Source organism: Miniopterus natalensis, chromosome 6, assembly GCF_054644295.1.
Source record: "Miniopterus natalensis isolate mMinNat1 chromosome 6, mMinNat1.hap1, whole genome shotgun sequence".
NCBI lineage: Eukaryota > Metazoa > Chordata > Mammalia > Chiroptera > Miniopteridae > Miniopterus > Miniopterus natalensis.
Window position 1 is genome coordinate 60,634,678 of NC_142086.1, and position 12,595 is coordinate 60,647,272.

Sequence of the window (12,595 nt, forward strand, 5' to 3'; positions counted from 1 at the left end):
CCAGGATCCTGAATGAGGATGCATCGTGTCATGTCTAAGGCGTGTAAGAGCCTACAGTGCTGAAACATGAAATGAGCGCGTTCTGACTCGTGTGCATAAAATACGCCTCTTCCTTCAGAAGAGGGAGTGGTTTCAGAAAACGGGATCAGCAGAATAGTTTCCAACAGAACTGCATTGTGGAAAGCGGGCTGGAAGAAACAGGTTGGCTGCTTCCTTCACCAGCCTGGCCAGCGATGGTTTCTGAGACCAAAAAGAACAGAGCTTTTGTTTTGTTTCCAGCCTTGTAACGACTAGTCGACGTGGGTTTTTCAATAAGCTCTCTGCTTCGACATTCAGTCCTTACCTCATTTCTTCCCTCATCTTTGTTTCCAGCAGTGAGAGAAGAGTCACTCACTTTTTTATTTTTAAATATATCTTTATTGATTTCAGAGAGATGAAGGGAGAGGGAGAGAGAGAGATGGAAACATCAATGATGAGTCATTGATCGGCTGCCTCCTGCATGCCCCCTGCTGGGGATCGAGCCCAAAACCCAGGCGTGTGCCCTGACTGGGAATCGAACTACGATCTCCTGGATCCTAGGTTGATGCTCAACCTCTGAGCCACACTGGCCAGGCCGCTCACATTTGCTTAGTGGCAAGTGTTCCTGCAATTCATTAGTTGAATCCTATTTTCCATAATATGAGTTATTTTACATTTCTGACTGTGGAACAGGTAGGATTCAGCCTGTTTGACAACTCTCGTGTAATATAACTGAGCAATCTTAATGGAAGGAAATGTTGTTTTTAGCACTACAGGATGGTGTCGGGGGTCATGCTTATAAATACGGGAAAATTCAGGTAGGCTCTAAGCTCCATAAGGGTGGGGACCATGCTCTTTCATCCCCATTGCCTGTGCCTAACACAAGCCTGGCACATGGCATCTGAGAGGTGACAATAACACTTAAATTGAAATATAATTGAATTGCAATAGAAGTTTAATATTATCTCCAGGCCTCATAAGGCTGTTGCATCATTAAAGACTGTGTCCTAAATAAGCTAGCATGTTCAGAAAGTCCGGTCTGGGGGGTGCCCACGTGCACAGTGTCAACAGGCCACCGCATTGACTAGAGGGAGCTGTGGGGAATGGAGGTGCCTGTGCAAAGCTGACTGGGCTGGCGCTCTCCACAACTGAGTGTGAACCTGGTGAGATGTGGCAACCAGTCCTAGCCAAGGGGGATGCAAGTTACTCTGTCTTTGAGGATAGGCTTCCTGGAGAGGCATGCTCTTTAAACTCTGACAGCCACGACAAGTCACCACAAATCTGTCCTTTGCTAAACAGACACCAAAGTGAAGCAAAGCATAAAATGAAAACACACCCCGACTTATGCGAGGAAATACTGCCATGGGATATTATTAGAGGAGTCAGTTTGCACCTTATAGTTGAAGTCCAGCCTCATTCTCGGTCCACCAAAGCCTGCCATGGGTGGGTAAGGCTGCAGCACTGATCAGTCTGGGTAGGCAGCCGACTAGAAACCTATTTTAAAATACGTGTAAGGCCCTGGTCAGTGCGGCTCAGTTGGTTGAGCGTCGCAGGCACCAAGAGGTCACCGGTCCAATTCCCGATCAGGGCACATGCCTGGGCTGTGGGCTCCATCCCCAGTAGGGGGCGTGCAGGAGGCAGCCGACTGATGTTACTATCTCTCCCTCTCCTTTCCTTTCCCTCTAAAATCAATAAAACATTTTAAAAATACATGTAAGGTTAGTTATTCCATGATCTCAGTTTTCAACTAGGAGCATTTTAAATGCCCCTGCCTCTTAAGACAGAGGCAAGGACTCTACAGAAGTGCTCAGGGATGGGAGAAAATAACGCCTTTTAAAGGTGGGGGCAGGGTGGTCATAAAGCGGCTTCCCTGAGCTCAGTTACCCCAGCAAGGCCCCACCCTGCTGTTTCTAAAATCCTTTACATATTCAAGAGTCTTTTTCATACGGTAGCTTCAGAAAGGCCTTTTTGGTTTTTTCTTCCATTTTAGAGATCTTTTGCCTGCTCTGGCAAATAAAGTCAGAATGTAGGTCGCTCTCCATGGTTTGACAGGTGAGGGAAGACAAGGAAAACCTGGGAAAAAGAATTCAGGGGAAGAAAAAAAAAGGGACATTCAGAAGCCCCGGAGGAAAACGTGGAGTTTGGAGAAGCTCCGGAGAATGTCACATTAGTGAGGAGTGGCCACTGAAGAGAAAACCTTTAAGGAGGTTCAGGAAGCTAGACGTCAACAGGAACCAAACTGTGGTTTTGAAGGTCATCTGAGAGTTAAAAGGGCCCCAAATGTCAAGAAGGCCCCCCAGGTCTCTACAGGGGACACTAAGAAAATGTCTAGCTGAATGCATTAGGGTAGGTCCCAGAGTATCAGGTCCCACTATTTGACCTGCGAGTGACCTCAGAGAAGGCCCCTGCTCCACAAAGCCAGCCCCATATACCAAAGATGCACACGGGGCTGCCTGTGTTGGAAAGACCTGTAGATACGCAGATCCTATCCCAGCCCTGCCTGCATGTTCTGTTTTTAAATATCTTTTACTGTTGACGCTGTTACAGATGTCCCCCATTTCTCCCCCTTTACCCCCCCCATGTTTTTAATGGACTGAACAAAGGCCAAAAATGGCACCGCTCCAGCCATGAGGCGTGAGGCTGGAGAGCAGCTTTTTTGTCTTCAGCAACCAAACATCCATTTCCTGTAAAGCCAGATAGGTAATTAAGGGAAAACAAAACCACATTTCGGGGTCATCAGTCCAGCCCTGCAGCTTCTCAACAGAAATCAGCTCAGTGAGTCAAAAAGACTTGTCTGGATTTGCCTCTGCCTAGGTGGAGAGATTCTACCTGGAGCTTTCAGCAAGGTCTGGGGCATTTCTGGAAGCCATCCGCATGAAACGGGAAGCCACTGCCTACATTTACATGTGGATTTTCGCAAAAGTTCGTTCTCCCTGGGCTGCTGAGTCTTAAAGGGGCTGTGTGAGCCAGAGTACAAATTCAAATTTGCTTAGGCAACACTGAATCCTGTTAGACTGCAACGCTCTACTGCCAGACTTCGGGGAAGCTACTTATATGATGGCCCCAAAGTCTCTCATCAGGACACAAGTGGATAAAGTCTTCTCCCAGTTCCTGGGAGGAAACCACAGCAGGATAGCTGGGAGCACTCTGGAATACTGTAAACCACAAATGCCTCCGTCACCCAGCCAGGTGAGTCCATCCAGTTCTAATCTGAAAGGTGCCCTGAAGCCATAGAGACGTGCGGTGCAGATGACACTGGATACTTAGCAGCACAGAAAGCCTGCGTGATTAAAACTAATGGCTGTGCACAGGAGCTGTGTGCGTGGGCAGGAGAAGGTGTGGCTTTGGATACAATCTTGCTTCTTTAGAGTGGAATATTTACACCTCTGGTTCTCATTTGCAAAAAGAAAAACAAAAGAAAAACAATAAACAACAGAAAACATGCTTTTGGTTGCTTCTGCCAACGTCTGAGCAAACCTTTATGGAGCTTTCAGGCACTAGAAATTGGCCCTGGGCTTCCCAAGTTTTGGTACAAAATGCTTGGTGCCAAATGCTCAGGGAGAGACGCCTACAACTCTGCGGGAAAACTCTGTGAAGCCCACTCTCTCTCCCAGAGGTCTCCCACGTGCCTTTGCTGTGGAAATCCAGTGCAACGCCATGGCATGGGGGCCGACACATTTTCCTGGCATGACGCCTTTCCTAGTGCCATTTGTGTATAGCCAAGCATCTGTGCTAATAGCGTGCACTCAGATTCTATCTGACCCTCACTGAACAAGGCCTGGGCAGTCAGGAATACGCTGGGATGATCCCAGCACGGTTTGGAGACAAAGGGAGTGTTATCTTCCTGGAAAGCCCCCAGCAGTTCATACGCTGGGCACATCCACCCAGATGGGGCCAAACCTGGGTCAGAGCCTGTGGTCCCTACGAGTGACGAGGCCACCAGAGTGTCCGGGGGCTACACTGCAGACTCCCTCAGCAAGCACATTACTCCCACCTCCATCTCGAGCACAGTGTCGACCCTGGAGGGCAAGTCTGCCCCACAAACAGGGGACAGTGCATTCGGCTGGAAGTGCCAAGTGGGGAAAATGCAGGCTGAGCCAGGCAGCAGAGGTTTACATGAGGACACGTGTGCAGCTGAGGGAAAACTCCAGGTTGGGGCGGGGTCACGGTTGGTCTTCATCTTCAGGAATATGGACAAAGTCATCTTTCATACAACTATCCATTTACATAACACAGGGGTCAGTCACTCGGGTGCCAGAAGAGAAATCATGCTCTCGTTTCACTGCCTGAAGCAGCTTACAACAATAATCGCAATAAATAATACTTGCAAAGGCGTTTTGCATTTTACAAAATGCTGTTGCATACATCAATGAGATAAATAATAAGAGCATACATTATGGGAGAAAAAAGAGAGATAGCAGATTGCTATGTAATAATACACTGAATGAACGTAAACACTGGGATATCAGGAAAGAGAAGAGCGGCTTACGGCCAGGGTGAGCGTGGAAAGGAAAGCTGAACGGCGTGCAGGAGGTTTGACAACTGGCGAATGGGAGAACCCGATTATATTCTCTTATTAGAGGGTGTAAGCGTCTTTTTTCCACTCAGATAAGAAACTATTTTGAACATTCTATGTTCCAGGCAATGTGCCAAGTGCTGGATTTATACAAGAAAAATGACAGAGTCTCAGCATTTCCAATGGGCAAGATGGACAGTGTGTAAGAAAACAAGTACATAAATGAGGTAATTAGATAATCCAACAAGTGCTGTGAAGGAAACAACCAGTAAGGTGACAGGACCTTTTTTGTTTTTTTTTAGCTCTCCACTGTGTGACACTCTGCACATAGCAAGTGCTCAGTTGGAGTTAATTAAACATGTGGCAACACAAAACACAAAACTACACAATACTCCAGAATAAAAGATTCAATGACAAGTTCACCAGCTCTCCTGCAGGTGGGATCCCCCAAATGTAAACTGACGTTAGCCAGCCGGTTACCCTCAAAACAGCGACTGCCCACCCCTCCACCCAGTGCTTCCCCATCAGCCTGAGCCAAATAGGCAATCAAATTAGAACAAAATAATGACAGCAGGAGAGTCCATGATATACGAAAAGTAAATAAAACATTATTATATTATTGTCGACACAACATTATGATTTAAATGGAAAATTCCTAATATATCCCCTAGTCGTGATTTTGAAAAGGCAGAAAATGATGTTGAAAAGAACACCAAAGATTGTCTTCCTTGAGGTCAGGATGTAACTTCCTGAAAAATGAGATGGTCCAAATGAAATAATAGTTATAAAACTGGGTACACAGTGCCAAAAAAACAATTTGATTGATCCCTTGTCACTTATTAAGTAAGACAATTTCATTTGCATTATATGGTGCTAGTCTCAGTCACATTGTTCCACAGTTAGTAAGATATTCAAGTCCTGCTCCCATAATATTAACCCTTAAGAAGACAATAGCTAGAGATAGCTGATGCCTGTGGAAGAAGCCGGGATCCGTCAAAAGAGGCACAATGTGTAAACAGGGGAAGAGTATGGAAAACGCTCATGTGCTTCTCCCTTTAGCATCCCCAGTAACTGATCCTCTCCCTAGGCTGGGAAGCTGTCTTCCACGCAGGGGCAGGGAAATCATTACAAAAGGAAAGGAAGCAAAAACGAGGAGATAATATTCAGGAAAAAAAGGAGATGATATTCAAAATAGGACTTTTCATCAAGGCAATAGCTTGAGAGCAGGACATGTCAAGAAAAGAGAGCGAGCATAGTCTATAATTTTAGAGAGTTTCAAAAAGCAAACTGACGAACTCAGATCATGTCGGATCTTATACATTCAGGAAGCAGAACCCTTTGATCTATTAATAACTAGGCCATGAGCTCAGTATGACACAGAGGAGGAAAAATCCTGAAACCTTTTGCTTCTGTCCTGCAAGATCCTACGAGGGCTCTCTTCTCTCTTGCTGGCTACAGGGAAGGGATACAGTAGAGAGCTCCAAGGAAGCCCTAAGGCGATACTGCCCAATAGAACTTTCTGTGATGAGGGACATGCTTTATATTTGTTCTATCCACTGTGGTTATCACTAGACACATGTGGCCCTCAAACACTAGAGATGTGGCTAGTGTAACTGAATTTTAATATTTTATTTTAATTAACTTAAATAGCCAGATGTGGCCAGTGGGCTAACATATTAGATGGCACAACCCTGGGGGATAATGAAGTACCCTAATGGGAGAGGTCTAGATCCCATCACTGCTTGGAAGGGAGCCACCAGGAGAACCTCACGATGCCCGTCAGTCTGTGATGTGAGCAAGAAATAAACATTTATTGTTCTGACATTGGGGAGGCTGTTACAACAGGTAGTGTTAATTATGCTAAATGATACTGATAGGCACTCTTACTCAACCTTTTTATAGATGAGAAAACTGGGGCACAGAGGGATTAACTAACTTGCCCAAGGTCACATGGCTCCTAAGTGGTGGAACTGGGAACTGGAATAGAGCCAGGCAGTCTGACTAGAGAGCGCTCACCCACGCTCCTAGAATCTCTGCTATCCTGCAGTTCTCAGTGCATATATGAGCAAACGAGAGGGGATAGTTCAGGGTCCAGAGATCATTGCTTTACATTTTTTAAGATGCACTTGTAAATTTATTAAATTATGTAACCTCTTTTCCACAAGTAACCAAATCCTTAGACAGCCTTACCAATTACAAAGGGTGGAAATGCACATTTCTCACATACAGAAAACCTGCTGTCTGGTTTCTTTGGAAATGACAAGACACTCTGCCATAGGAACACAATGAAAAGTGAATCAGCTGTGCCCAGACTGAAGGAACAAGGAGTTCTGTAAACATGAGACAGATGGGACTTCCGAAGATGTTCTCATGCATTTTAGCAGTTTTCAGATGAGGCAGGTTTTAAAAATCCACTTGATTTTTCCCTAGGATCTGAGTTGATCTGAGCTAATAGCAACTGTCCAGGCCTCTGAGATTGTCCTGGGCATCGCTCATCCACACCATTGTGCGGACAATGGATGCCCATCTCCCCTTAGAGGAGCTGTAATCCTGATGCTCTCAGCGGGGGCCTCACTGATAAAAGGCTTAAGGAAGACTCCGATCTTAACATCTCTCTTTACCTGGGGTCTCTGGAATACTCAGTTTACAATATGATAATGTGCTCTCATGCAGACAATGTTTGTAAACATTCTTATGAAGTCTGTTCTTAATAAAGATTTTTAAAAGATATTGTTTATTGAGCATCAACTTTGTAGCAGGGAATTTAGCCACATTTGTATAAACATTTTATATAATTTATATCATCTTATGTAAATCTTAACAAAACTGGAAAAATCATATCATTATCCACTGTTTAAAAGCAAGTACTCATGCAGTCTTTAAAATGAGCCAGGTACTTTTCCAAGTAAATTAATGTAATAACTCAGTCTTTATAAAAAAATGAGAAAAGTACTATAATTATCCCTGTTTCACAGGTTGGAAATGGAGGTGAAATGAAGCTAAACAGCTTGCTTAATGTCACAGGATTCATAAGTAAACCCAGGTGTTCTAGCTCCAGAGGCTACAGCCTTCACCCCTTCGCTGCACAGCCTCTCAGTTTGTAGTTCAGAAAACACTGGCTCAAGATTGCAAAGCTAATACATACACGAAAGAGCTGTCAAAACCCAGGTTCATGATTCCAAATCCCAGGCTCCTCCCTCACCATCAGTGTTTGCCCAAACATCACCCCTCCTACACATCACCTTTATAGCCTGCTCAGGAGATGCCCAAGCCCCATCAGGCTCCTCCTGGGACCTGTGGAACTGCAGAAACAACATGCTGACCAAGGGGCCCAGGAGATTCCCTGCCTGGCCACACCATGTCCTACCTCCTTTAGACTCTGAGCTCTTGTGCAGCAGGGTGGTGGATCTCCATGGCAGTGGGGTGCATGGCACAGTTTAGTCAACTTCTTGGAGGAACCACAGAGGTGACAGGCTTGGGAGTAGCACAGTTTGGAAAAGGGGGGCCTTTGCCACCTCCCACTGTGTGTGTGTGTGTGTGTGTGTGTGTGTGTGTGTGTGTGTGTGTGTGTGTGTGATGGCCGGTGAGAGTGTGGCCTGTGTCTGGACACGCGTCATCTGAGTGTGTGTGTCTGCACCTTCCTGCTGGGGCCGCTTCTCCTGCCGTTTCGCTTTCCAGCCATAGGCCCTGTCTGTTCCGAGGTTGGCTCCTAACTGTTGTTCCTCCCCATTACCAGATGTCGGGAACTTGCAGCTGACTAGCCAGCTCCAGCAATTACGAGTCGGTCCCTGCCAGCATCTGAAAAGCCAGGGGGAATGGTTGGTGGAGCCTCATAAGTGGCAAGTCACACCACTCCAGGTTCCAGCGTGGGAGGACCAGAGGGAGGAGGCAGCCGCCCACCGCTCTGGGAAGCCAAGGGAGGGCCTGAAATATTAAAACACATCGCTGTTTTTACTGGCCACTGAATCTGCACTGTTGGTGTGAATTATGGCCCCCTTTCTTCCCTGGCCCTTCCTCTCCGTCCCAGGGTTTGATTTCATGTGGGTGTGCATTTATTTATTGATTGATCACACCCTGAGCATGTTTAGATTCCCATATGAGAATAAAGTCCCAGGATGTGTATGTGAGGAACATAGCGCTTATTTGGAACAAGCAGAGGGATAAAGCAAACTGAGAACATCAGATGTGTCAAGGACAAGCCAAGTAACAGGCAGTAGCCCGGAAAAGTGATTTTGAAACCGACAGTCAACTTGAAATCAGGAGACTGGGCCCTTTCGAGCCGACTCTTTCAGGTATCAGCTCTGCAGTCCTGAGCAAACCAAGAATGTTTTCTCCATGTGCACTGCCTCATCTCTGAAGGGCGGCCTGGATTACTTAACCTCTTATTTCTCTTCCCACGCTGATTCTACTTTTTTTTAAAGGCAAATTTCATTAAATGTGGGGTACTTATAACAACTGAAAAAATTCAAGTGCAATGTAAGTTTAAACAATAGACAAGAAAACTTGAACTAAGAGCTCAGTAGGTCCTGCCCCAAAGTACAGATAACTGGCGTGGACACTGCAGCCAGCCAGGCATGATCTCGTCATCAGCCCCGGAGCACAGCAACCCTAACCTTGGCCTCTCTGCCTTCCCACCCACTCCCAGGACAACATCTGACCTGGATTACAAGGGAGGCTTGGAATCTGCAGCCTTATTACCTCGTAATGTGGCTAACCATTTCCAGAAATGCAAATATTAAACACAGCATGACAGGTCGACGTGAGTCAGCTGAGAAAAGATGCTTACAAGAGCTGGTAGGGCCACGGGAAACTCTGATTGAGAAACCTGAAACCTTCTGTCCGCATCTCTCCTTCTCCGGGCTACTCGCGGACTCAGATCAGATCTGTTTGAGCCTGGCCTGGAAGCAGCTGCACTCAGTTAAAATGAGTTTGGCCAGCCTGGCAAAGAAGACTCAAACCCACAAAGCAACTGCCTAATAAAAAGCCGTGGCCCCTGAACGCGTAGATTTGAAGAGTTAGAAGAAACCTTAGCAATGCTCTAAGACAAACCCTTACTTCATAGATCAGAAAAAGCCTCAAATACTCAGAAATATACCTCTCACTAAGCCCTGAAATATGCAATATAATTTTATACTAAAATTGGAATCTTTCCTAATTTATGGTTTGGTCCGTTGTTGGCACTATCTTTGTCACGTACAGTAAGTCTTCTCTTAATGTCACTGATAAGCTCTGTGACTTTAGCAAAACTACATATAATTAAAGCAATTTTACTACAGGCTACTGATATTAAACAAAAGTTAGGTTCCTGTGGCATCTCATCTACATCATAACAAAATGACATTGAACAAAACAGTGCTATTCAGGGACTTGCTCTACAGAAAAACTGGAACTCCTGAATCACAACTCACTTTCCTCCTTACAAAACATTTCCATATAAAATCTCTGTTGAACCTCTCCAACAAACAAACAAACCCTGGGAAGGAGATATTATAATTCTCCTTTAGAAATGAGAAAACCAAGGCCAAAATTACACAGCCAGGCAATGACGGAGCCAGAATTTGAATGCAAGTCTTATGTTTCCTGATTCTCCCAACCACCCCAAAGTGGCTACTGCAGGAGGCCAGGTAACAGAGCAAAGAACTCAAGAGGCTGTAAAACGATTTACCAAGGTCAACATCCACGCAGTACAAACTGGCCGAACCAGTCGTTTTCTATCATCATCTATGCAGATGAGGAAGAACAGGTTGTTCACTGTTTGAATATCAACCCTGCTATTACTGGCCATCAAGGTAGACTCATGCTTGGTGAGCAAGGCAAGTGCCTAACCACCCACTGGGTTTATCTCACCCCGCCCGGTGGCAACCATCTGACGTTCCAGTTAGGAGATTACCCTCCACCGGTTAATATGTCCTTTAAGCACCTAATAGTTACTGACACATACAGCACTGGAGGAAGGATCTGAAAGCTGGGCTTTTGACAGGAAGGACAGGGGACAGGTTCCTGGGGATCAGAGGCAGAAAAATAAAACAGAACCAACAAAGCAAGGGGGAGAGACAAGAAAGCCTCCAAACAGGAAGGTGGGGCTCCCAGTAGGACACTAATATTCACTGGCTTGTTTCTGAGGTGGGACTCAGCGGTTGAGGCTTTCTCAGTCATTATTTAATGTTTTTCCTCATTGCAATCCTACGAAATCCGTACTACGGATGAGTAAGCCAAGTCTCCAGGTCAGTCTCTCCCATTTCACACTTCTGTCTCAGGCCAGTCCTCCGACTCTCACTTCCTAGGTTATTTTCTAAAGTATTTATGAAGCCCACACACCACCCCTGTGTAACGTGCTGGGTAACTTCAGAGTGTCCTTCTCTGCAGATGGAAATGGAGACAGAGACTCTAAGATATGGCTCAGGAAGGAGGACTGGCCAGCATTCTGAAAACCGTATCTCACCTCACTAACTTTTTAAGATTTTCTGAAGTTACAATGAAATGTAATGCATAACCAATTGCTGTGCTGTCATTAGAAATGACCATGTGTGTGAGTTTTCATTGACATTGAAACTTCTCGTGATACAGAACAAAGGGTACAATTCCACCACAGCTTACAACGTGGGGCACACATTATATATACGTGGATGCGTGGGAGGGGGGGGGAATAGAGAGAGAGAAAGAAGAGAAAGAAAGCAGAAGTTGGTGAAGAAAAGAAATATAATGTTATTAACCTACCAAAAGGTTAACAACAGACATCTCTGGGCAGGAAAATAAGGAGGAATTTTTATTTCTTTTTTTATCTTCATTTCTTCTCATTTATACAGTAAAATAAATGTGTTACTTGCGTAATAGAAAAACATATGAGTTAGGAAAAAAAGATATTCGTCATAGCTAGATTCTCATTGAAGAAAAAGATGGATGGAAAAAGTTATTTTAATGATACCTAAGAGTCTTAGGGGGCTGAGTCAAAGTTGGATAACATGAGAATGTTGCACACACTGTGCTTTGGTAGCAAAAGTTCTTCCCCTGCACTCACAGGGCGGGGCAAGTGCTCATGCAAAGGGAGAGGAACACATGTGTGTTTACTCCCTAAAAGGAAAACACGCCAAAAAACCTTGACACTTTTTCAAAAGCATACACTTTATTATGTTATTAATTTTTTATTTTTTTAAATATATCTTTATTGATTTCAGAGAGAGGAAAGGAGAAAGAGAGAGAGAGAGAGAGAGAGAGAAACATCAATGATGAGAGAGTCACTGATCGAGCCCGCAACCCGGGCATGTGCCCTGACCGGGAATCGAACCCCGATCGCCTGGATCCTAGGCCGACGCTCAACTGCTGAGCCATGCCCGGCAGGGCTGTTATTAATTTTTAAAGAATATCTTAATAAGCTTAGAGATAGTTGCGGCTGCATAGAATATTGCAGATTTTTCTGAACACATCTCACTATGTAATCTATTATTAGATATTTGTGAAGTGCCTATTACTTGCTTAGCACTCTACTGTGCCCTGATCCAATCATTCGTAAGACATTTTCCTTGGGACTATTTAACCTATCTGAGGGGTAAGAGGGCATTTGGCACTCAATCCTTATCTTAAAAAGCACCACCTCACTCTAGAAAAACAGCCCTCCGGTGACAGGGAAGACCTGTTTTTACTCCTTAAACTACTGAGAAAAATAACCCATCGGCTGCAATGTACAACACAAAAGGCAAATTAAAAACAAAAATAAACAGACACTGTAATGAAGAGCTATAACATTTGCTCTGTTTCTTTACTTCCTACTGGTTTGTGCCAATAGAGAAAAATGGATGACTGATTTCAGGGTATTTTATTAAATTAAAATTCCTTAGAACCAAAAAAGCATTCCGTTGATTATGGTGTACATCACCATAAAAGATAAAGCCTGGGAGCCAGTTTCCAGTCCTCGGTTGATTTTGAATCTGGAGGATTCTAAGAAAGCAAAAGCTATCGCTGAATGCTTCCCATTTCCCTGTGGTCACACGTGTCTAATGAGTTCAGTTTGGGCCTCCATCTAGCTTTTTCAGCAGTGTACACCTGGGAGTTTTGCCACCAAAT